Below are 26,866 nucleotides of genomic sequence, written 5' to 3' on the forward strand. Positions count from 1 at the left end.
ATCGCATCGCAAGCAGTGGTACTGAAAAATTTGCTTCCATGCATGCGCACCGCAATGCTAACACGAAAGAGTTTAAAGGGACCCTGAGCAGTGCCTTAAAGAGACTCTGAAGTCTCTTTTTTCCCCTGCTTTTGTCATAAATTCCTGTTAAGCATGAATGCCCCCCTTGAATCGCCGCATTCCCGCAGCAGATGTGTGATTTATTAAAGTGTAATTGACTTGCAAAGTTCTACGACTTTGCAGGTCGCAGATCATGCTGCCCTGACACGCAGGGCTTCTTTTCCTGGAGAGGCTTAGCTTCAGGCTGTAGCTCAGCCTCTCCGCAATCAATCTCTGCAGATCTCCGCCTCCTCTCAGGAAAAGGAAGACTGAGAGGGGCGGGGAGAGGCGGCAATCTGCAGAGATCGATTGCGGAGGAGGCAGAGCTACAGCCTGAAGCTCTGCCTCATTGAGGAAGTGAAGCCCTGCGAGCTACGGAGCTCTGCAGGGCTATTAAACTGTAATAAATCACCCATCTGCTGCGGGGATGCGCCGATTCAACAGGAGCATTCATGCTTAACAGGAATTTTTGACAAAAACATGTAAAAAAAAGAGACTTCAGAGTCTCTTTAAATTAAAATATTACACTTACCTGGGGCTTCCTCCAGCCCACTGTAGGCGGCGAGGTCCCCCGGCGCCCTCCTGGGTCCTCTCCATGTCCCTCCGTCGGCCCCCGTTACCGGCGACACCCGGGCCAGGTGTCGGACCGGCTCTTCCTGGTTCTGACGCATGGTGTCATCATACCGGCCGATTCGCGCATGCGCAGACCTGTCACACCGGCCGCCGTGATGACACCATGCGTCAGGAACCAGGAGAAGCCAGCCCGACAGATTGGATGCTCCCGCGCATCTTATCCGAAATGTCCCATAGACTTTGCGTCCCATAGACATAGCGTCACCCTGTGTTAAAAATTGGTATATCGTGCCAGTGTGAAAGGGGCCTAACAGAAAAGCTGAGGAAGTTTTTATTAGTATGAAGCTGGGTTCACGGTGGGCTATTGCGATGTGTCCTAATGGCCACAATATAACTTGAAATAAAGCAATGCGATGTTCCCAGGGCGACCATTCCGGTGCTGTCTGACGGAGTGTGGTATTACAATGCACTGCATGCAGTGCCTTTACCACATAATGCCCGCATTAGCAGTACAGTGAAGCATACTTTTCATTGACTGTATGCTTCACTGTATGCAGATACAAATAACCTGCAGCACCGCTTTTCTCATCCGTTGCCTTACCTTTGTTACAGGGAGCGCAATGCAATTCTCACTGGGCTTGATTCACAAAAGAGTGCTAACTGTTAGCACGGCTGTTTTCGCACAAATTTTCGCATTGTGTGCGATTGTGAATTTTTGCGCGAAACGATAATGTTTTCGCGCACAAACACAAATTTTCCCACGAAATCTATATCATTTTCGGGCGAAAATTCGTGCTTGCGGGCAAAAACGTTATCGTTTCGCACAATAATTTGTGATGTCGCGCAATGCGAAAATTCGCGCGAAAACGGCAGTGCTAACAGTTAGCACTCTTTTGTGAATCAAGCCCACTGTGTACCTAGCCTCATACTCCCCTAGATCACCTCTGAGCAAAGAGAGAACATTTATTCAAAGATTACTCTAGATTAAGTATTAGAAGTGGAATCCATTTAAATCCATTTTCCAGATGGATAGTCTGCATGGTTTTACAAAACATTTGAAGAGATTTTAGCCTCACTTTTAGTGCAGCTTTATGAGTCATACAAAGACAGATCGTACCCATGTTGCTGCTCTCCTGGCCAGTATTGCCAAGACTGAGTATGAGCAATGTAAACCCCAGAATATTGTAAAGAAAAAAATGACCCAAATGGGTACTTACCTAGGTAGAGGATTGCTTCTGGATAATAAAGCAGATTCCCCTGTCCAGCTCCTCCTTGCTGTTCCAACACTGGAACCCCACCCCCCGAAACCTGCCGACAACGTTTTTTCAATGGAGCATAGAACCGAATGGGCTTGGCTTTTTCCAGCCAAGATACTGTGTTACTGTTCAGATGCAAGCCATCCTGCGCAGTGCTGCCACAAGCTTTTGGAGACTCGACGCTGGAACGGCCTGGTGGAGGTGGACAGGGGAAGCCTCCAGAGGATCCAGGTAAGTATCTGTTTTTTTGCACAGAAAACGTCACAGGTTTGCTTTAACCACTTAAGGACCGCCCCCAGCCGATGGGCAGCGGCAAAGTCCGGGCCCAAACGACCGCAATACGCCCATCGGCGGGGGCGGCTGCGGGTGTTGCTATGCGGCGATCGCGTCATTCGTGACGCGATCAGCCACCGGGGACTGGCTCCGCCCCCCGTTCGCTGTAACCCGCCGGCCTTTCGGAAGCGCCGGCGGGTTACTAGCACCCGGATCGCCGCATGAACTTGGTATAATAGGCTTTGTAATGTATACAAAGCATATTATACTGGCTGCCTCCTGCCCTGGTGGTCCCAGTGTCCGAGGGACCACCAGGGCAGGCTGCAGCCACCCTAGTCTGCACCCAAGCACACTGATTTCCCCCCCCCCTGCCCCCTGATCGCCCACAGCACCCCTCAGACCCCCCCCCTGCCCACTCCCCAGACCACTGTTTGCACCCAGTCACCCCCCTAATCACCCATCAATCACTCCCTGTCACTATCTGTCAACACTATTTTTTTTTTTTAGTCCCTAATCTGCCCCCTACTCCCTCCTGATCACCCCCCCCCACCCCTCAGATTCTCCCCAGACCCCCCCCCCCCCCGTGTACTGTATGCATCTATCCCCCTGATCACCTGTCAATCACCCCCTGTCACTGCCACCCATCAATCAGCCCCTAACCTGCCCCTTGCGGGCAATCTGATCACCCACCCACACCAATAGATCGCCCGCAGATCCGACATTAGATCACCTCCCAAGTGCAGTGTTTACATCTCTTCTCTCCTCTAAACACCCACTAATTACCCATCAATCACCCCCTATCACTGTTACCCATCAGATTAGACCCTAATCTGCCCCTTGCGGGCACCCAATCACCCGCCCACACGCTGATTGCCCTCAGACCCCCCCCCCCCTTATCAATTCGCCAGTGCAATATTTACATCTGTTATTCCCTGTAATAACCCACTGATCACCTGTCAATCACCTATCAATCACCCATCAATCACCCCCTGTCACTGCCACCCATCAATCACCCCCTGTCACTGCCACCCATCAATCAGCCCCTAGCGGGCAATCTGATCACCCACCCACAGCAATAGATCGCCCGCAGATCCAACATCAGATCACCTCCCAAGTGCAGTGTTTACATCTCTTCTCTCCTCTAAACACCCACTAATTACCCATCAATCACCCGCTGTAACTACCTGTCACTGTTACCCATCAGATTAGACCCTAATCTGCCCCTTGCGGGCACCCTATCACCCGCCCACACCTCAGAACGCCCTCAGACCCCAGCCCTGATCACCTCGCTAGTGCATTGCTTGCATCTATTTCCCCCCTCTAATCACACCTTGAGACACCCATCAATCACCTCCTGTCACCCCCTAGCACACCTACCCATCAGATCAGGCCCTAATTTGCCCCGTGTGGGCTCCTGATCACTCGGCCAAACCCTCAGATCCCCCTCAGACCCCCTTCCGATCACCTCCCCAGTGCATTGATTGCATCTATTTTCCCCTCTAACCGCCCCCTGAGACACCCATCAATCACCTCCTGTCACCCCCCTAGCACTACTATCCATCAGATCAGGCCCAATACATCCTGTCATCTAAGAGGCCACCCTGCTTATGACCGGTTCCACAAAATTTGCCCCCTCATAGACCACCTGTCATCAAAATTTGCAGATGCTTATACCCCTGAACAGTCATTTTGAGAAATTTGGTTTCCAGACTACTCACAGTTTTGGGCCCGTAAAATGCCAGGGCAGTATAGGAACCCCACAAGTGACCCCATTTTAGAAAGAAGACACCCCAAGGTATTCTGTTAGGTGTATGATGAGTTCATAGAAGATTTTATTTTTTGTCAAAAGTTAGCGGAAATTGGATTTTTATTGTTTTTTAAGTGTCATTTTTCACTAACTTGTGACAAAAAATAAAATCTTCTATGAACTCACCATACCCCTAACGGAATACCTTGGGGTTTCTTCTAAAATGGGGTCACTTGTGGGGTTCCTATACTGCCCTGGCATTTTAGGGGCCCTAAACCGTGAGGAGTAGTCTAGAAAACAAATGCCTCAAAATGACCTGTAAATAGGACGTCGGGCCCCTTAGCGCACCTAGGCTGCAAAAAAGTGTCACACATGTGGTATCGTCATACTCAGGAGAAGTAGTATAATGTGTTTTGTGGTGTATTTTTACACATACCCATGCTGGGTGGGAGAAATCTCTCTGTAAATGGACAATTGTGTGTAAAAAAAAATCAAAAATGTGTCATTTACAGATATTTCTCCCACCCAGCATGGTTATATGTAAAAATACACCACAAAACACATTATACTACTTCTTCTGAGTACGGCGATACCACATGTGTGACACTTTTTTGCAGCCTAACTGTGCTAAGGGGCCCAAAGTCCAATGAGTACCTTTAGGATTTCACAGGTCATTTTGAGACATTTGGGTTCAAGACTACTCCTCACGGTTTAGGGCCCCTAAAATGCCAGGGCAGTATAGGAACCCCACAAGTGACCCCATTTTAGAAAGAAGACACCCCAAGGTATTCTGTTAGGTGTATGATGAGTTCATAGAAGATTTTATTTTTTGTCACAAGTTAGCGGAAATTGATATGTATTGTTTTTTTTTCACAAAGTGTCATTTTCCGCTAACTTGTGACAAAAAAAAAATCTTCTATGAACTCACCATACTCCTAACAGAATACCTTGGGGTGTCTTCTTTCTAAAATGGGGTCACTTGTGGGGTTCCTATACTGCCCTGGCATTTTAGGGGCCCTAAACCGTGAGCAGTAGTCTAGAATCCAAATGCCTCGAAATAACCCGTGAATAGGACGTTAGGCCCCTTAGCGCACCTAGGTTGCAAAAAAGTGTCACACATGTGGTATCGCCGTACTCAGAAGAAGTAGTATATTGTGTTTTGGGGTGTATTTTTACACATACCCATGCTGGGTGGGAGAAATCTCTCTGTAAATGGACAATTGTGTGTAAAGAAAATCAAACAATTGTCATTTACAGAGATATTTCTCCCACCCAGCATGGGTATGTGTAAAAATACACCCCAAAACACATTATACTACTTCTCCTGAGTACGGCGGTACCACATGTGTGGCACTTTTTTGCACCCTAAGTGCGCTAAGGGGCCCAAAGTCCAATGAGTACCTTTAGGATTTCACAGGTCATTTTGCGACATTTGGTTTCAAGACTACTCCTCACGGTTTAGGGCCCCTAAAATGCCAGGGCGGTATAGGAACCCCACAAATGACCCCATTTTAGAAAGAAGACACCCCAAGGTATTCCGTTCGGAGTATGGTGAGTTCATAGAAGATTTTATTTTTTGTCACAAGTTAGCGGAAAATGACACTTTGTGAAAAAAAACAATTAAAATCAATTTCCGCTAACTTGTGACAAAAAAAAAATCTTCTATGAACTCACCATCCTCCTAACGGAATACCTTGGGGTGTCTTCTTTCTAAAATGGGGTAATTTGTGGGGTTCCTATACTGTCCTGGCATTTTAGGGGCCCTAAACCGTGAGGAGTAGTCTTGAAACGAAATTTCTCAAAATGACCTGTGAAATCCTAAAGGTACTCATTGGACTTTGGGCCCCTTAGCGCAGTTAGGGTGCAAAAAAGTGCCACACATGTGGTATCGCCGTACTCAGGAGAAGTAGTATAATGTGTTGTGGGGTGTATTTTTCCACATACCCATACTGAGTGGGAGAAATATCTCTATAGACAACTGTGTGTAAAAAAAATAAAACAATTGTCATTTACGGAGATATTTCTCCCACTCAGCATGGGTATGTGTAAAAATACACCCCAAAACACATTATACTACTTCTCCTGAGTACGGCAATACCACATGTGTGGCACTTTTTTGCAGCCTAACTGCGTTAAGGGGCCCAAAGTCCAATGAGCATCTTTAGGCTTTACAGGGGTGCTTACAATTAGGCACCCCCCAAAATGCCAGGACAGTGAACACACCCCACAAATGACCCCATTTTGGAAAGTAGACACTTCAAGGTATTCAGAGAGGAGCATAGTGAGTCCGTGGCAGATTTCATTTTTTTTTGTCGCAAGTTAGAAGAAATGGAAACTTTTTTTTTTTTGTCAGAAAGTGTCATTTCCGCTAACTTGTGACAAAAAATAAAATCTTCTATGAACTCACCATGCCTCTCACTGAATTCTTTGGGATGTCTTCTTTCCAAAATGGGGTCATTTGGGGGGTATTTGTACTATCCTGGAATCCCTCATGAAACCTGACAGGTGCGCAGAAAAGTCAGAGATGCTTGAAAATGGGAAAATTCACTTTTGGCACCATAGTTTGTAAACGCTATAACTTTTACCCAATCCAATAAATATACACTGAATGGTTTTTTTTTAATCAAAGACATGTAGCAGAATAACTTTCGCGCTCAAATGTATAGGAAATTTTACTTTATTTGAAAAATGTCAGCACAGCAAGTTAAAAAAGTAATTTTTTTGACAAAATTCATGTCTTTTTTGATGAATATAATAAAAAGTAAAACTCGCAGCAGCAATCAAATAGCACCAAAAGAAAGCTGTATTAGTGACAAGAAAAGAAGGTAAAATTCCTTTAGGTGGTAGGTTGTATGACCGAGCAATAAACCGTGAAAGCTGCAGTGGTCTGAATGGAGAAAAAGGCTCTGGTCCTTAAGGGGCGAAAAGACTGTGGTCCTCAAGTGGTTAAATATAATTAATAATCTGTTGTTTAAATGTTAGTCATGTGAGTCATTGGGCTTGATTCACTAAAGGGTGCTAAGTGTTAGCACGGCAGTGAAAAGCCACTTGCACATGCAAACCACTTAGCACCCAAGTTTGCACGTGCAAACCACTTAGCACCCAAGTTTGCACATGCAAACCACTTAGCACCCAAGTTTGCACGTGCAAACTACTTAGCACCCAAGTTTACACGTGCAAAGCCTTAACACTCGAGTTAGCACATGCAAAGCCTTTACACTCGAGTTAGCACATGCAAAGCCTTTACACTCGAGTTAGCACATGCAAAGCCTTTACACGTGATAACTGAGTTACCACCTTTTAGTGAATTGAGCCCATTGCCTTTCTACAATGCCTAAAGGTGCATACACACATCAGACTATAGTCTTTGGAAAATGAAAGATCACAGACCAATCTTACCACCCTTCGTGTAGTATGAGAGCCATACTCTACACAGTCTTTTCTATGGAGCTGAACTCCCCATCAGAAAAAAATCTTTGCAAGATGCTGCACACAAACATGCTGCACACACTCAAAAGATCTGTAGCTGCAAAAGATCTGTTCCTGCCAAAAATCCATTCCTCCAAATTGCAATGATAGTCTATGAGATCTTCAGATCATCGTACACACATGATTTAACTGACATTCATCTGCACATCAGATCCGCCAGGTTGGATTTTCAGATCTGTGGATGATTGCTTGATCTGCAGATGAATGTCAGTTAAATCATATGTATATGATGATCTGCAGATCTCATAGACTATCATTGCAATTTGCAGGAATGGATTTTTGGCAGGAACAGATCTTTTGCAGATACTGATCTTTTGTGTCTGTACAGCATCTGTGTGTGCAGCATCTTGCAAATATTTTTTTCTGATGTGGAGCTCAGCTCCATAGGAAAGACTGTGAAGGTATGGCTCTCATACTACATGAAGGGTGGTAAGATTGGTCTGTGATCTTTCATTTTCCAAAGACTATAATCTGATGTGTGTATGAGCCTTAAGACACAAAAGACCAGGCTTGTTTTATCCCAGGGTGTTGGGCCATTGATACAGTATATAGGGTGGCCCACATTACTAACTTCCTACAGAAATTAAGAATCCCAGATATTTGTATGTCTCTGAATATATATAAAGTCTTTGATACGGTTTCCTGGAGCTACAACTATGGGGTTTTGTTGAAACTTTTTGGGCTGGATTTCAGCGCTATATTCATAGCCAATGACTCAAGTTCATTATGCAGGTTATTTATCCCCCTTCAGTAATATCTGCAGAGGCACATACCCGAATGTTCCCGAAGACTTCCAAAGCCTCCAGTGGTGGCAGATTTAAAGGAGGGTGACCGCGCTGCAATGAGGGGACTGCGAGAGAAATAGGAAAACTCTATGGGACCCAGAGCCTCCCCTCTCCATAGATTAGTATCTGCTTGTTTTAATTACACTTCAGTATTGCTTTAAATAATGTTCCTAGTATAATGTAGGTGGACCTGAAAAAGCGCCGGGATATAAAAAACAGCTAGTACCTCTTCTATTTTTTTTTTCAACCAGGACCTTCCTGCCTGCCTGATGGGAACTACTTGGAAGCGAATAAAGCTTTGGACCCACAATCCAATATACAATATAGCTACTAAGGTCTGCTGGTAGACAGAAACAAAAAAAAAGCTTAGTGTTGTCACAGAATATCATAGTGCAGGTAGTAAAATATTTTAATCTGAGTGGTTTAAACTGTTTTTCATATAAGCTACATCACTCCTCAAATTGTTCATGGAGATTTGCAGTCATTTCACAGCCTTCTTGAGTTGGTCGATGCCTTCCTTGCAGTGCTTCAACTTTTTCAGTACCGTGAGATGATGCATGACAGCTTCGGATTCTGCAAGGAAAAGAACATGTAAGCTGCATCATACGTTGCATAAGACACAGCAATACATCTCAAATACGTTCACATCTGGCAACCTAGCTGTACCTAGCTGCCTCCTCTATGTAGTGCCAGTGGATTTGCACATTGTGTACCTGCTAGCAGGCCCGGATTTACATCACAGGATCCTATATGCACAGATGTCCTGGCAGCCTAGACTTTGCCTTCCATGAACCTTCAAACCCCTGTTGAACTGCACCGCAAGTGTGCTGGCTGGCCCAGCTGTCAATTCTCTCTTACTTCCCTTGCTTTTCGTAGGCAGCTACATGAGTCCCTTAGCATTAGGTAGCCAGAGGCACCCTCAGTATTAAGCAGTTAGAGGTGCCCCCAACTGAAGGGAGATCTCATCAGTGGAATTCAGAGACCCAGGTGAGTAACTCTGCATAAGGTATTAGGGAGGGAGGCTATGATGAGGGAGGGGAGTGAGCCGCCTTTCCATCATCAGGTGCTTGTAGGCACATGCCTACAGTGCCTTATGGTAAATCCGGCCCTGCCTGCTAGGCTCAGGTGCCTTTCTCCATGCTTTGCTCTCTTGGCTCCTTACGCTGGCTGATTGTAAATTCGCTTATTTGGCCTGGCGAAGGGCATATTCAGCCCGAAACGGACTAGTGTCGTTGCCAACTCAACCATTCTGCCAATTCTACTAATATGGTCCTTTTTCTGCCAGCCAAACAATTTGAATAAGCCTTTATTGAGCCTCTTTATTTAAGTTACACAGATGGTTCATGTCAAGTTTTGTGTTTTGTATCAATAAAGTTTTTGTACTATCTTTGAGACACTGCATTTTTGCGCAATTTTTTGATATATTACATAAAGTCCAGTACTTATTGCAACAAGGCCTTATAGTACTGCCACTTGTATTATTGGGCTTAATGCATGGCTATTACTGTACGTAACAATACAACACATTAATAGGTATGATATAAAGACTTTCTGCTCCATCTTTTTTTTTCTTTTTATTTCTCTGGGCTTTTAAGAGCTTTCGCCTTTTGCTTGTTGCTGTGGTAACACATGGAACACTGCGCATTGCCATAGCAATGCAAGCATTAACCTAATAACATGCATGGCACTAAGGGTTAAAAAAAAGCTGAGGCGAGAAGTATATGGAGGCTGCCATTTTTATTTCTGCATTACACTAAGGGTATATATAAGAAATAAATATGGCAGCCTCCATATACTTCTCGCTTCAGCTTCCCTTTAACCCTAAATGCCACGTATGTTAAACAATACCAGTTGCCTGGTAGCCCTGCTGATCTATTTGGCTGCAATAGTGTCTGTATCTCACCAGAAACAAACATGCTGCTAATCTTGTCAGATATGACAAAAATGTCAGAAACACCTGATCTGCTGCATGCTTGTTCAGGGTCTATGGCTAAAGGTATTAGAGGCAGAACTTCAGTAGCATAAAAGGAAATATACATGGCAGCCTCTATATACCTCTCCCTTCAGGTTCCCTTTAATGGGGGCTGCTCCCACAGCATTGCTTTGCGCTGCCTGCACACAGCAACTTTACTGTTCTTAGCTGAATCAGGCCCATAGTGTCGTATCTCTAGATTTATCAAGTAAATATATGATGTCACTAGGGATGGGCGTTCCTGTTCAGAATGGCATTCCAAATACATACGGGCCGTGGCCAGGTGGCTTAACTCACCCTTGTTGCTGCCTCTGGCCACTGTGCTCCACGTCAGGTTCCAGCTCTCTGATACTTCCTCCTTCCGGTTGTGAATGAAAAAGTATCATCTGAAACATGACATGGAGTGCAGGCAGCGGGCAGAGGCGGTGGTTGAGTTAACCCACTTTGGCATTGCTACAAGTTCTTAGAAAAAGTTCTTAGAAAACTGCATAGAGCTGGAGGCCTTCAGTGGGTTTAAGAGTAGCTAGAGCGGCTCTCATAGCCACAACATGGATCCTGTTGTGGAGGATGACCATAACAGCTGTGAACGTACAGATGAAGTGGTTGCTGTAACACAACCCCTGCAAGTTCCAGCAAGAGCCCTCAACTGCAGCTCCCCTGTTGTATGTGTATGACACATAACCATTTTGACAATATAAACAGAATAATGCAGCTGGGTTATATCAGTTGAATGCTGGAGCTTCAAGGAGTGGAGCTGCAACGTTTCTGACTCCAGCAAGATGATCCGAGATGAAAAACTAACTATAGCAAGTAACTTGTCTATATATCTTATCTAAAGTTTAGATGGTTTACACAGCAAATCTAGCTGCAAACAGCTTTAATAGAATTTGATTATGTCTTCCTGTGACACAATGACATCAGCTATGTTGTTTGTAAACATTACACAGAGGCAAGCTTATCTGTATCTTGAGCACTCAGCCTGTGAAAAAAACCTAATCCCCCCTCCTCCTCTCTGCCTCTGAAATAAATGGCTAGTAACACCTCCTCCTCCTTCTGCCCAGAGTGAGCTCCCATGAGCCCTTGCTACTGCCAAGGCTCTCTGAAAACCTGTGGGCGTGGCTTGTTCTCCCTGTATACCAATAACTGCACCTCCTCCACAGATTCTGTTAAGGTCATCAAATTTTCTGATGACACAACTATCATTGGACTCATTGACAACAACAGTTAGCACAAGTATCACAGCGAAATAGAGAGAATCTGTAATTGGTGCAAGAGAAACAACCTCACCCTCAATGCAACAAAGACTGTCAAGCTGGTTGTTGACTTTAGGAAGAACCCTCCTGCCCTTCCACCTGTCAACATAGGCGAGACAGTGGTCTCCAGAGTACCAACTGTGCGGTTCCTAGGCTCAACCTTATCCACTGACCTAAAATGGGGGCAAAACACTGTCAGAATCCAGAAGAAGGCACGGCAGAGGCTATTTTTCCTGCGCCAACTTAAAAAATTTGGCATCCATCGGGAGCTGCTGACCAGCTTCTACAGGGCGACTACGGAGTCCATTCTCTGCTCCTCCATAATCGTCTGGTATGCTGGCGCAACGGAGAGCGATAGACAAAAACTGCAAAGAATCATCAATGAGGCAGAAAAGATCATTGGTTCACACCTACCATCCCTTGACCTTCTCCACACCGCCAGGATGAGGAAGAGGGTCAACAGGATTTCCTGTGACTCTTCTCACCCTGGCAGATGCTTCTTTGAGCCTCTCCCGCTGGGCCCGCGCTACCGAACCATTCGATCCAGAACCAGCAGACGTCGGAACACCTTCTTCCCTCAGGCAGTTCTTTTGTTAAACGCCAACCCCCACTAAACCCCCACCACCTAAACTGTAAAGCTTCTACCTACCTACCTACTCCTCATGCTCAGAGGTCTTTCTTCTCTTCCGTATAGGTAGCAGTAACTATTGCAGAAATGTTAAGGTGCTGTTGTTAAGGTGTTCATTTGTCTACACAGAAATGTTAAATGTTTTGTTGTTAAGGTTAACATTTGTCTATGTTCTAAAATTGTAGCATCTACTGTAATGTATCATGTACAGTACTCCGCCAATGTGGAGTGCTTCTTCTTTGCCTAAGCCATGTGTACCAAAAGCAATTCCAAGTACGGCTCGGCCGTACTTGGCGAATAAACTACTTATCTTATCTTATCTTTAGTTTATAGAGAATTAGAGTATTAAAACAAAAAAGTATTTGGCTTGAGGAATGCCCTATAAACAATGGGAAAGGAACACAATTATGCAATGAGTAACACGCACTACAGCAGCCTACGACGGGTCCGTCGGCACCTCCCGCTGGGCGGGTTTTCAGCAGACTGTGTACGTACTGTCGGCGGACTGATAAGGCTGTTCCTGAACGATCCGCCGGGTGGATTGTTCAGTAACAGCCTTATCAGTCCGCCGACAGTGCGTACACCCGCACTACAGTCTGCTGAAAGTCCGACGGACCCGTCGTTTGCTTCTGTAGTGTGTGTGTACGCACCTTAAAAGTTCACCTCGGATCCACATAAAAGATTTATATTAGGGTTGTGACCATGCTGTTTACGTGCAGTCTTCGTGGAGATAAGCCTATGGTTGGCCAATGGATAAGGAAAGAGAAGAAAAGGGTAGTCGGGAAGACAGTGATAAGACAGAAGACAAGATTAGATAAGACAGACATAAGACAGACAGACATAAGAGGCCAGGTTCAAGAGACAGTTGTATCCCCCAAAGCCAACCAACTCCACTGCCAACACTTTCATTATCCCAGGGATTAACTGAAAGTAATGTAACAAGTCAAATGATCCCAAACTTTCTCTAAGTGCTGTTGTCAGTAACTGAGGAAGCTAGCCAGCTTCTGATGGATCATTGTTATTTAATCCTGGCCCTTACCTCGGTTGGCACAAATGTTTTTTCCAGGCTTTGAAATGGTTTGCTGAGCTACTGCAAAAATATAATAAGTAATCTTTGGTATTTGGTGAAGGAGAGGGTTTTAAATTGTAGTAAAGCTGCCAAGGATAACCATGTTAAACACTGAATGGAATTGGCTACATACCATGAACAAAAGGTATGAATTATATCACCTATAGCTTTGCAACAATTACCTATACCACCCCATGGGTGTGCTTGCCTGGGCAGCTCTGATTTGGGCTATTGTGATTGCTGGGGGGCACCTTGTAGCTAGTGTCCCAGAATATCTGGTTGTAGCACCCCCAGTATACAGTGGTTTGCAAAAGTATTCGGCCCCCTTGAAGTTTTTCACATTTTGTCACATTACTGCTGTCACGGAACAGCCATGAGAAACGAAAACGCAGCCGCAGTCGGTTTCCTGCCTCGATTGCCGTTGCGCCGCCAAATCAGAATCTCCTGTCTGTGGATACCAGGCAGTCCAGCCTGGAGGGTCTCTGCTGTCTTCATAAGAGCAGCAGAGTTCTTTTCATGAAACCTGGTGCCTGTAGCCAGAGGTGTAAACTCAAAGCATTCCCCTCACCCCTCAGGAATGTCGCACGTGGCCAGATTCCCTGCAGGGACTAGCTCATTCCCCCTACAGCCAGATGTCCCCATGAAAAGGACTAGGAAGCTGGCTCCACAGGGGGGCCATAGAAAGCCAGCCGAAGCGGCTCTGACCAGGCCAGATATGAATGCATGTGGGGTATGGTTTCTTGACGATTATATGGCAACCATACCTCGCACAGCTATAAAATTAATTTCTACTTGTTCGGTAAAATCTGGCCATCGTGCTGATATGAAATTCCTTGTGATAGTCCGTCCGGTTATTGAGGTATGACCCTTCTCAAGAACTGGACCCGCTGCCCTAGCCATGTCTGATGTCATATTAATCTGTATTTTCCGACAAGTATGAATCTGTTATCCCCCTAAAAATAACGTGTATCGTTTGTGAGTTACGGCAGTTTATAAATTTAGCCCTAAAATCTCTCAGAGGGAATGAACTGTCATTGGTGGGTAACCCAGAGGGGGCCGGCATTGCCACACTCCCAAACCAGCTTCATCAAAAGCACATGGCCGGCAGGCGGGCCCTGAGTCCTCCAAATTCCACCTTCACGAAAGCACACTGCCAGCCAGAGGACACATGGTTGGCGGACATCTTGCTGAACTTTGAATTTAGCTGTGGAACAAAGAACTTTGCAGAACTTGAAACCAAGGACTTGATGATTCTTCCCACTAAAGGACATCTTTCCAGAAACTAAGTATTTTTTCTCCCTTTCTTTATTTACTGTGTTATCTCATGTCTCAATAATTGTTGATTTTAATAATTTTCTGTATATATTAATTATTTATATTGCTGTGAATAAAAGACTTCATCAAAGTCATTCACTGTTCTGCTACCCTGCTTATCAGCCGCACAACTGAACCAGACTTCTGAAGAGACGCTACTATTGTTGATATCTAGACAGAATAGAGTGCGTTTAACCGTTTTTATTTGCAGGTCGAGAAATAACCAGTTAGTGAGTTCCTCTGTCTCAGAAAACAGAGGTGGTGGCAGTTATACCCTGAAATAGTGTGTAAAATTGTAATTATCGTACCTCACAGGCTCCCTTCTGGTTTGTCTGCGGCCAATTCCCAACGGTTCCTACGCATTGACTGCGACCAGAGTTCGCACGATCCGTGCGCTGGCACCGTTTGGAAGGCATTTCGCGGTCTGACCACTAGGGCTACTGTGACAACTGCCACAAACATGAATCAATTTTATTGGAATTCCACGTGAAAGAGCAATACAAAGTGGTGTACACGTGAGAAGTGGAACGAAACTCATACATGAATCCAAACATTTTTTACAGATAAATAACTGCAAAGTGGGGTGTGCATAATTATTCAGCCCCCTGAGTCAATACTTTGTAGAACCACCTTTTGCTGCAATTACAGCTGCCAGTCTTTTAGGGTAAGTCTCTACCAGCTTTGTACATCTAGAGACTGAAATCCTTGCCCATTCTTCTTTGCAAAACAGCTCCAGCTCAGTCAGATTAGATGGACAGCGTTTGTGAACAACAGTTTTCAGATCTTGCCACAGATTCTCGATTGGATTTAGATCTGGACTTTGACTGGGCCATTCTAACACATGGATATGTTTTGTTTTAAACCATTCCCTTGTTGCCCTGGCTTTATGTTTAGGGTCATTGTCCAGCTGGAAGGTGAACCTCTGCCCCAGTCTCAAGTCTTTTGCAGACTCCAAGAGGTTTTCTTCCAAGATTGCCCTGTATTTGGCTCCATCCAACTTCCCATCAACTCTGGCCAGCTTCCCTGTCCCTGCTGAAGAGAAGCACCCCCAGAGCATGATGCTGTCACCACCATATTTGACAGTGGGGATGCTGTGTTCAGAGTTATATGCAGTGTTAGTTTTCCGCCACACATAGCGTTTTGCATTTTGGCCAAAAAGTTCCATTTTGGGTCTCATCTGACCACAGCACTTTCTTCCACATGCTTGCTGTGTCCACCACATGGCTTTTGGCAAACGGGACTTCTTATGCTTTTCTGTTAACAATGGCTTTCTTCTTGCCACTCTTCCATAAAGGCCAACTTTGTGCAATGTACGACTAATAGTTGTCCTATGGACAGAGTCCCCCACCTGAGCTGTAGATCTGTGCAGCTCGTCCAGAGTCACCATGGGCCTCTTGACTGCATTTCTGATCAGCGCTCTCCTTGTTCGGCCTGTGAGTTTAGGTGGACGGCCTTGTCTTGGTAGGTTTACATTTGTGCCATACTCCTTCCATTTCTGAATGATTGCTTGAAAAGTGCTCAGTGGTATGTTCAAGGCTTTGGAAATCTTTTTGTAGCCTAAGCCTGCTTTAAATTTCTCAATAACTTTATCCCTGACCTGTCTGGTGTGTTCTTTGGACTTCATGGCCTTGTTGCTCCCAATATTATCTTAGAGAACCTCTGAGGCCATCACAGAGCAGTTGTATTTGTACTGACATTAGATTACACACAGGTGCACTCTATTTAGTCATTAGCACTCATCAGGCAATGCCTATGGGCAACTGACTGTACTCAGACCAAAGGGGGCTGAATAATTACGCACACCCCACTTTGCAGTTATTTATTTTAAAAAAATATTTGGAATCATGTATGATTTTTGTTCCACTTCTCACGTGTACACCACTTTGTATTGGTCTTTCACGTGGAATTCCAATAAAATTGATTCATGTTTGTGGCAGTAATGTGACAAAATGTGGAAAACTTCAAGGGGGCCAAATACTTTTGCAATCCACTGTAGCTAGGTACCTGCTGTAGAGAGGGTTGTTGTGTTTTGACATAACTAGCAGTAGACAGTATACTGCATATCTCCAAGCACTTAGCCTTTATCATATTGTAGATAAAAGTCACAGGGAGTTGGGGAATAGCGACACCACCCCATGGAAACTTTATACAGGGGAGGAGGGGGGTTGACCAGGACCTGACTTTACTATCTTCTGTTTACATCACCTATCTAGGTAACAGGCGGTTATTGCGCACCTATATGTGACATTTGTTAGAACGTTTGAAGTTCTTTTTAATTACATTACTAAAGTTATAACTTTTTACCTGTACAAATAGGGCTTGTCCTCTAGGACTATATTTTGCATTCTTGGGCCTTAAAATGCTCCCATTTTCTGATGTAAACATATTTAAAATTAGTGGGATTAGCATTAAGAGATGCATTCACTCAGGAATGGTGTATTACTGTGTTTTTCCACTTGGTGGCAGTAAACGTTTGAAGTGTAGTGGATATCCGTAACCACAGGTGATATACATTTGGTCATAGCAGGTGACTTTCACCAGCCTCTGGCCAAAATGTTGCAGTACTTTGGCTTGCAAGGTTGTAGTATCAGAAGCTCTATGAACTTCCAAATATTAAAGCTGTTAAAGCCGAACAGCCCACAAGACTAACTATCGACATCTTAGGGTCACACTGGGATTGTGATGTTTTCTTTTTTGTTTTACAATGTAGTGTTAATCTGATATCTGTTGTACCTCTTTATATGCACTCTCTCTTTCTCTTTTCCTTCTTCCTTTTTCTATGCACTCTTCCTGAGCCATTGTATTGTGCCAAAAACAATTCCTGGGCATGTCCCCTCATGCTTGGCGAAATAAAGGATTCTGATATTCCTCATTAGTAGTGATGGCCATGTCTAGGAAAACTCATGGAGAGGCATGTGATCAGTTTGGTCAGTTGATAGATATGCAAGCAGGGATGGTCGTAGTCAGCCAACTTCGCTACGCTGGAACTACGCGTAGTTTTACGCAAATTACGCTTTGCTAAAATATGGCTTCAAAATCAAATATTCGCTTCGTATGCAATTCGTAGACCACACGTTAAAATACACAATTTACGCTTTGTGCAAAGCGAAGTGTATGCGGATGCTTATGCCCTTATGCAGAAAATTTTCTGCATTACTTCCTGTTTAAATGCCTAAACCAGGAACTCTTCTATGCATACATTCCCCTTTCCAGTGCGTAAATGTGTAAGCATACAATTGCACGCGGGAAAATAGACACGAGTAATGCATTCTTAGTTCACTAGGCAATACACATGTTAACTACGCATAGTGGGCGTAAGCTACACGTAGCGGTACTTCGCTATGCGTAAATTCATAAGAGTAGTTTTGAAACTACACCTACGAACTACGATGCGTAGATGCAAACTATGATGCGTAAATTTGCACTGGCGTAGTTTCTGCTCATCCCTGTATGCAAGTCTCTAATTTGCTAGTCATGATCATGTGCTAAAGCAAGATGTGATCACAGCAAACTGAAGCTTTGCAAATCTATAAGCTTGATAAAGCAAATCACATGCTTCTCCATGAGTTCTCCTAGACATGACCATCACTACTCATTAGCCTTTGCATTAATTACAAGTGTGGCCAGCCAACTTAAGAGCTTTTCTTGGACTCAGCAATTGCTAGGATATTTGATAGTCCTGATTGCCTTGAGTGCTGGTGAGCTCTGGGCACCTCTGTACCCGTTTCCTAATTCCTAGGCCTGATGATTTATTGCTTAATGCTCTATGAGCTGTTGTACCGCACATTGTATATAATTCTGTATGTATTTGTGATTGTTCTTAGGTTGTTAGTCTGTTAGGATTGAGGCGTTTGCTGATTTTTACGTTTGGATGTTTACTGGATTTTAGCTACATATGTTCCCTTGCAATAATGCATGTGCACTCACGTGCACAGGGACCCGTGGGAGCATGTGCACGATCACACGTGCATATGTGCGATCATAAGCAGTGTCCAGAAACATGTAAGTACTGTACGTACGTATATATACACCCCTGATCTTTAAAGCAAAACTTAATGTAGAAAAAAAAAACAGTTTCACCTACCTGGGGCTTCTGCCAGCCCCTTGCAGCCTTCCCGTCCCGCGTCGGTCCTGCACGATTCTCAGTTCACTTGCTGCCAGCTGTATCCTACTGTCAATTTACAAGTCAATGGCAGCCACGCGTATTGTTCTACATGTTCCCGCCCGCAATAGTGCCCTGTGCTAATAGCGCGTGTTCAAATCTCCCGCCGGCTGCTTCAGGTCTTCTAGTACGAAGCTGCCTGTCTTTGGAAGTACTTGGAGAACCAAGCACTTCAGTGGCCCTTAGAGGATGCCCAAAGGCCTTTTCGACATTAAAGTTGAAGACTGGAACGGGGGCCGGCGGCAGCAGACCGAGGGGAAGCAGAGAGGAACGGGAAGACTCTAAGGCAGGGTGACAAACTCAAATACAAAGTGGGACAAAATTAAACACTGGGACCAAGTCGTGGGCCAACCTCAATGTCTAGTGGCCACCTCCCTGCCTTATAAAGTTACTTGGTGTCTAGTGGCCCCCTCTCCCTCTTCAAGCCGGAAGGAGAAAGTGCGGCAGTGAGCTGTGCAACGCGTCCTATAGGTCTCGTGCGAGTGGTGTAAGACGCATAGAATCCGACGGATTTCTAGGTAAGTAACCCCCATCTCTTGTGGTCACACCTGAGGTAATGGAGCCTCATTTTAATTTCTAATTCAAATAGTTGAATACATGAAAGCCCATCCCTGCTTACCAGGGCTGTGGATTTGGTACAAAAATCATCTGACTCCTCAATTTATGAAACCGACTTTGACTCCAACTCCGACTCCAGGTACCCAAAATTGCTCCGACTCCACGGCCCTGGTTCTTTCTGTGTTCCTCTCTGTTCTAAGTAAGATTGTATTACCTGATGGTGGTGTATGATTTGTCTCTGCACATTTTCTTCAGTAAAGAGTTCTAACTTGTTATACTGGGTGCCTATCTGCATGTACCGACCACTCTGCTCCATCATACAAATGGTAGCCAGCAGGAGTGGGGCATATGACGTTAAGACTAGGTAGTCCGGTCTTGATGATCATGTCCTGTCTCCTTTTCCTGTTCGAATCTCTGAAAACTGAGGGTAATCTATTGGTCACTTTTGGTCTTCTAAAGAAGATGTCTATATGCATGCAGTTAGATAAGTCATTCGTGGTAGCATACATCCAGCACCAAGGTGACATCTATGGCCTGATCAAAAACTAAACCTTATTGGGCTAATTCAGATCTATTTTTCACCTTTTTGCTACTTTTACTATTGCAAAGTGCTAAAATGTTCATTAAAGAAGAGATGAAAATGGATCTCCTAGGGAAAAAAAATCAGGAGAAAAAGTTAATTTAATTAATGTTAATAATATTCTGGATTTTTACAGGTGTGGCTAGATTTGGACCTCAATACACAGAAGGTACAAGTATCTACTTTGTCCATTCTCTCTGAAGTCTGTCCAATTAGGTAAGTATAATAAGCTGGTAAGTATGTGATTATTGCAAGTGCAGCCACACCTGAAAAGTAGCATGAAGGGGAGGATAGCCCCTATCTTCAATCCAAAAAGCTCTTGTCGCATTTCTTTGGGGGTTAGTGTTCGGCAACAGGGGTCTGGAGGACCTCTTCTTAGTTAAATTTGTGTTTTTTGACCCGAGGTTAGGCTCACCATACAATTTCCTGTCAGATCAAATCGATCGTTTCTGTCATGTCTGATCTGCTCCCAATCTAGAATAGGATCGATTTTGTGCACTAATGAAATGAAATTTAACACATCGATCTAATGGGAAATTGCATGGTGTGTAATAATAATAATTCTAACATCTGTATAGTGTCTCCTGTATAGTGCCTCCTGTGAGGCTCAAAGCACTTGAGAGGCAGCCACTAGGGCGCGCTCAAGAGGCCACCCTGCAGTGTTAGCGAGCCTTGTGGCTAAGAATTCCTACTGAATAGGTGCTGGCTTACTAAATAGAAAGAGCCGAGATTTGAAGCCAAGTCTTTTATGTCAGAGGCAGAGCCCTTAAAGGAAACCAGATATGAAAAATAAATAGATTTATACATACCTGGGGCTTCCTCCAGCTCCAAAAGCCTGGATCGCTCCCACGCCGCCGTCCTCCGCTGCCTCTGTACTTTCGGCCAGTCGAGCCAGTCGACGCAAGCGCAGTGCACTCCCTCCGCACTGCGCATGCGTACAAACCCGGAGGGAGCCCCTGCGCATGCGTACAACTGGTCGCGTCTGGCGGAAGTGACGGGACCCAGTACTGGCGATAGAGGCAGCGGAGGATGCCGGCGTGGGAGCGATCCAGGCTTATGGGGCTGGAGGAAGCCCCAGGTATGTACAGGATCTTCTCAAAAAATTAGCATATTGTGATAAAGTTCATTATTTTCTGTAATGTACTGATAAACATTAGACTTTCATATATTTTAGATTTATTACACACAACTGAAGTAGTTCAAGCCTTTTATTGTTTTAATATTGATGATTTTGGCATACAGCTCATGAAAATCCAAATTTCCTATCTCAAAAAATTAGCATATTTCATCCGACCAATAAAAGAAAAGTGTTTTTAAAACAAAAAAAGTAAATCTTCAAATAATTATGTTCAGTTATGCACTCAATACTTGGTCGGGAATCCTTTTGCAGTAATGACTGCTTCAATGCGGCGTGGCATGGAGGCAATCAGCCTGTGGCTCTGCTCAGGTGTTATGGAGGCCCAGGATGCTTCGATAGCGGCCTTAAGCTCATCCAGAGTGTTGGGTCTTGCGTCTTTCAACTTTCTCTTCACAATATCCCACAGATTCTCTATGGGGTTCAGGTCAGGAGAGTTAGCAGGCCAATTGAGCACAGTAATACCATGGTCAGTAAACCAAGACGTTGCGTTAGGTGCTACGTTAAGGTCGCATAACGTGCACCTAACGCAAGGCCTGGTGCTCTTCGATGTGGACGTCAGAGTGAGCCGCGTTGTGCAGCTCACTCTGGCGTCCGTGATGCGTACTCTTGGACGCATGCGGCATCACGTGGTCCTGCCGGCCAATCGCCGCACAGAGCGGCCGCACCAGGAAGTAAACACTGCACGTCACAACGTGCAGTGAATATTAATTAGCCATGTGCCTGGCCGCTCTCCGCTTCTCCCCAACATGACTGAGCAAGTGCAAACAGTCTAACGCGGCTTAAGCCACTGTAACGCTATGGTATGCTACACTTTTGGCAGAACGTGCAGCGTTACATGTAACGCAACGTGGGCAGTGTGAACAGCCCACTTGTGTTACATTGCCGTGCGTTGGGGGAGCGTTACAGGCTGCACTAACGTGCGCCTGTAACGTCCCTGTGTGTAAGCAGCCTTAAAGAGGAACTGTAACGACAAAACGTCCCCTGGGGGGTACTCACCTCGGGTGGGGGAAGCCTCCAGATCCTAATGAGGCTTCCCACGCCGTCCTCCATCCATCAGGGGTCTCGCTGCAGCCCTCCGTGCAGCGGTGACGTAATATTTACCTTCCTGGCTCCTGCGCAGGCGCTCTGACGGCGCCGAAGTAGGCGGAAATACCCGATCGCCGTCGGGTCTGCTCTACTGCGCAGGCGCAAGTTTCCGGCGCCTGCGCAGTAGAGCGGACCCGACGAAGATCGGGTATTTCCGTCTATTTCCGTGCCGAAAGTCGCCACAGCGCCCCCGCTGGAGCCAGCAAAGGTAAATATTGAACTGACAGTCGGCACAGTCGCCGGCTGTTCGGAGGGCTGCAGCGAGACCCCCGTGGGACAGAGGACGGCGTGGGAAGCCTCATTAGGATCCGGAGGCTTCCCCCACCCGAGGTGAGTACCCCCCAGGGGATCTTTTTAATGTTACAGAGTCTCTTTAAAGTAATCCTGTTAATACTACCAACACAAACTTCTGTTTTCTTTCATTTGTTCAGCTTTTCTTCATCACATTTTTTCTCCAGTCAAACCGACGAGTACTTTTTGTCTGTTTTTGCTAAATTTCACCTTTTTTTTCTGGATGGCAGAGATTGTTTAGATGCAAATACAAACGTTACTTGCACTAAGTCCTCTAACCCTTCAGGGGTCATAGACTGTATGTAGCTTTGGATTTATAGAGCTATCGGGAATATGACTTCCTGCTTTATTATTATTATTATTTATTTATATAGTGCCAATATCTATTGTTGCACTATACATAGTACAAAACAAATATTGGGGAACAGATACATGAGAAGTTCAGTACAGCCACTGTACAATCCGGACATCCTAAGTAATACAAGTACAGACATAGTGGATGTGTGGTTCGAGACATCACCAATACTGGTACATGTTCACATAATAAATTACAGCAGAATAAGTAACACTAGGAGGAGGCCCATGTACTTGCAAGCTTAGAATCTAGAGGGTAGTGGGCCGGTGACATTACACAAGAAGAAATAGGGTTAAGCAGATGAGGCAGTGAACCTTCAGTGCTACCTATAGCAAATTATAGGCTTGTCTGAAAAGGTGTGTTTTGAGGGTATATTTGAAGGATTCCAGGCTTGGAGCATGACTGACAGGCTGTGGGAGAGCGTTCCAGAGGAGAGGAGATGCTCGTGAGAAGTCCTGGATGCGGTAGTGAGAGGAAGTGACCAAGCTAGAGGACAAGAGTGTCTCCTGGGAGGAGCGAAGGTTCCAGGTCAGATGATATCTGGAGTTTAGTGAGGAAATGTATGGAGGTGACAACTTATGTACAGCTTTATATGATACGGAGAGGTGGATGAGGCGGGCAGCAGAGTTCAGTAGGGACTAGAGAGGTGACAGGTTTTTGGTAGACTGCATAGTTGGTGTTACAGTGGTCGGGTTATGATTAGAGCAAGTACAAGCATTATGGTAGCCTCCAGCTTAGTGCTTACCTAGTTACAATTTGGCTATATACACTAATTAACCACTTGAGGACCAGAGGTTTACACCCCCCTAGTGACTAGGCCATTTTTTACAATGCAGCACTTCAAACGTGAAGGCCTTGTTCACATTGTTCACATTATAAATCAGCAGCGCTATCGCAAGCGCTGGCAATTTATGGGGTTTTATTTTTACGATTGTTCACTTCCTGATGTCACTTCCTTCCTCTTTAACCTGGAAATTAATTTATACAATGTATTTATTCATCCAAGCACTCGGGAAATTGCAATACAAACGATTTCCCTATATCTTCCATTGAGCCAAAACGCTCAGAAAATGATAAAGTAGCGCGTTTGCGATTTTAATAAAATCGAAAGACTCACATGTGAAAACTGTCATAAGAAATCCTTCCACAAGCGCTTTAGAGCGATTTCTAAAATCGTCAGCGCTTAAAAAAACAAAAAAGCTCTTAGTGTGAACAAGCCCTCGCAGTTTATTGCTTGGCCATACAACTTAGCACCCAAATAAATTTTACCTCCTTTTCTTCTCACAAATAGAGCTTTCTTTTGATGGAATTTGACTGCTGTTGCTTTTGGTAGTTTTTTTTTATTAATCAAAAAAGATCAACATTTCTGCAAATTTCCTTTGAATTGAGCTGTAGGAGAAGGGATATTGACATTAGGTGATGCTTTTATATGCTCAAAACAATCATTTTGGCATGTTGATTTTAGGTGAGCGTTAGGGGTAGGTAGAGAGAGTTAGAAGTAGGTAGAGGGAGAGTTACCAATATTCTTTTTGCGGCTTTCCCCAGCGCCCATTTTATATGTACGCATGTCACGGCATGTCCAATGTTTAAATTGCAAAATGACTGAATAAAAGTTTGAGGTTGCTACTCGGAATTAAAGCAAACCTGAAGTGAAAAAAAATTATGATATAATGAATTGTATGTGTGGCACAGATACCGAATAGAACATTTGTAGCAAAGAAAAGAGTCTAATATTTTTGTTATAAAGCTTTTTTTTTTTAATAACCTTGCATTATTCTGTCACATTTGCAATTTAGAAACCTCTGTCTGTCTATTAAGCTATGAAACAAAGCAGAGATAATGACCCTTTGAACTGTCCTGCAGTAAAACCTTATCTCAGGCTGTCTCTCACTGTTTCTTGGTTGTCTATGTGCTTCAAAAAACAGGACTGTATTCAACCTAATGGGTCGAATAGCTCAGAAAAACTCTTTTACTTAGATAACTGACTATATATATATATATATATATATATATATATATATAAATAAAAGTCTCCAGTACGGCTGTCTCCAGTACAGCGATGCTGCAGATCACAGCGCTGTACTAAGCTAATAGACGGCGGTTTCGTCTAACAGTCTCCCGAGCAGTGATCGCCGCTCGGAGACTATAGGCAGGGTGGAGCTCTGCCCCCCAAACAGGAGATGCGCCCAGCCTGCGCGTAATCTCCTGCAAACTGCAGCCCCATGACTTGACACCAATTGGCGGTAGGCGGTCCTGGGGCTGCCGCCGCGGCCATGCCTATCGGGGTGGAGCGGTCTTAAGGTAGTTAAAGCTGCAGTGGCGTAAATTGTAAAAAAATAGCCTGGTCACTAGGGGGGTGTAAGCCTATGGTCCTGAAGTGGTTAAATAAAAATGTTTTTTTTAAATTATCCCGATCGTGGTGGCGACTGCCTAACGCCGATCGGTATGAAGTCCTAAGGGGATAAGATTAGCAGGGATCACGCATTCCCACTAAGTTACAGAGCTCCGCTGCTTTGTAACTTAGCGGGAATGCGTGATCCCTGCCAATCTTCTCCCCTTAGGACTTCACACCGATCGGCGTTAGGCAGTCGCAGGGTGGTTAAATTGATTGGCCTTTTTTCAAGCTGCGTATAGAAATTTCCATAAATGTGCATAAACTCACAAATATTTGCATCTCATTGATCATCCCTAATAGCAACAGAACCAGGCTACCGATGAGTCTACATTTTGAGTATAATAAAAGCTTGACACACAAAATCTAAACTAAATTTCAAAATGACTCCCCAAAATATCTAATCATTTATACTTCCAAGCAGCAGCTGCTCAACCTGCACTAATAAAAATGTAAAGGTAGCCATACATCTAGCGATGATGGGCAGACTCGACCAAGAGACAAATCTCTCTGATCAAATCTCAGAGAGATCTGTCGGCTGCCTACACATCGCAGGCCAATTCCCGAATTATTTCAGCATGAAATCTCTCAGGAATCGTCTGAGTTTCCCGCTTCCCACTCTGTCCTCTTATATATAAATGTAACCCCCCCCTCCCCCTGTGTGTGCATGTATACATTACCTGTCCTGTGTCGCCCACCGTGTGATGCCCATCCATCTTCAGAATGCTATTTGCAATGTGGTATTTTGCACCCCCAGTATAGGTAGACAGGTATAGGTGCCCGCTGTATAGGTATCCAAGTATAGGTTCCAGCTGTATAGCTAGCCAGATATAGGTGCCTGCTGTATAGCTAGCCAGGTATAGCTGCACTTTGTATAGCTAGTTAGGTATAGGTGCTTTCCATATAGGTATCCAGGTATAAGCGACCACTATATAGCTCGTGGGGTTTAGGTGCCTCTGTATAGCTAATGGGGTATAGATGCCCGCCATTTCGGTATCAAGGTATAGATGCCCGCTGTATAGCTGGTGGGGTATAGATAGGTGCCCGCTGTATAGCTAGTGGGGTATAGGTGCCTGCTGTATAGCTAGTCGGGTATAGGTGCCCACCAAATAGGTATCCAGGTATAGGTGCCCGCTGTATAGCTAGTGGGGTATAGGTGCCCACTGTCTAGCTAGTCGGGTATAGGTGCCTGCCAAATAGGTATCCAGGTATAGGTGCCCGCTGTATAGCTAAAGGGGTATAGGTGCCCGTTGTATAAGTGTCTCCAGTATAGCCAGCTATAGCTTCCCCAGTGTAGCCAGCTATAGCTGCCTCGGTATAGGTGCCTCCAGTGCAGCCAGCTATAGCTTCCTAAGTATAGCCAGCTGTAGCTGTCTCAGTACAGCTGCTCCAGCCCGCCTGTGATCCCCAGCACTGTGCCATTTACTTACCGTGCCTCCAGCCAGCACAGATCGCATCACCTCTGCTGCACAGCTCGAGCTTGAATGTCGGGAGCATTGGTACTTGGCGATGTGCCATCACCTATGCCCGTGACATCCTGATGTCGATTACATCATGACGTCACATCGCCGAGTCCCGATGATCCCGACATTCAAGGCCGGAGCTGTGCGGCGGAGGTGATGTGATCGGCACTTGGCTGGAGGCACGGTAAGTAAATGGCACAGTGCTGGAGATCCCGGGGGGGGGGGCAGGGGCAGCTTTACTGGATCAGCTAAAGCTATTTTACTTGTCCTGGAGGGGGGGGGGGGAGGGGGGACCGACACACACAATACTGCAGAAAACCTTCTGAGCAGTATGCCCAACACACATGCCCGACACTGTGTCGGGCATACTGCTTTTAGCAAAA

The 26,866-nt window shown here is 45.0% G+C and overlaps 1 long non-coding RNA gene across 2 annotated transcripts in view; it reads right to left on the reverse strand.

Moving 5' to 3' along the window:
* Window positions 1-7,921: 7,921 nt before the first annotated feature.
* The window catches only part of LOC137533009 (uncharacterized), a 63,222-nt gene continuing 44,277 nt past the window's right edge, over window positions 7,922-26,866 (reverse strand). For both annotated transcript variants that reach the window (XR_011024109.1, XR_011024108.1), the window contains one exon: window positions 7,922-8,795. This is a non-coding gene — a long non-coding RNA (uncharacterized lncRNA). The remainder of the gene's footprint in view (window positions 8,796-26,866) is intronic.

This window comes from Hyperolius riggenbachi, chromosome 9 (assembly GCF_040937935.1).
Source record: "Hyperolius riggenbachi isolate aHypRig1 chromosome 9, aHypRig1.pri, whole genome shotgun sequence".
In the NCBI taxonomy this organism is placed as follows: Eukaryota; Metazoa; Chordata; class Amphibia; order Anura; family Hyperoliidae; genus Hyperolius; species Hyperolius riggenbachi.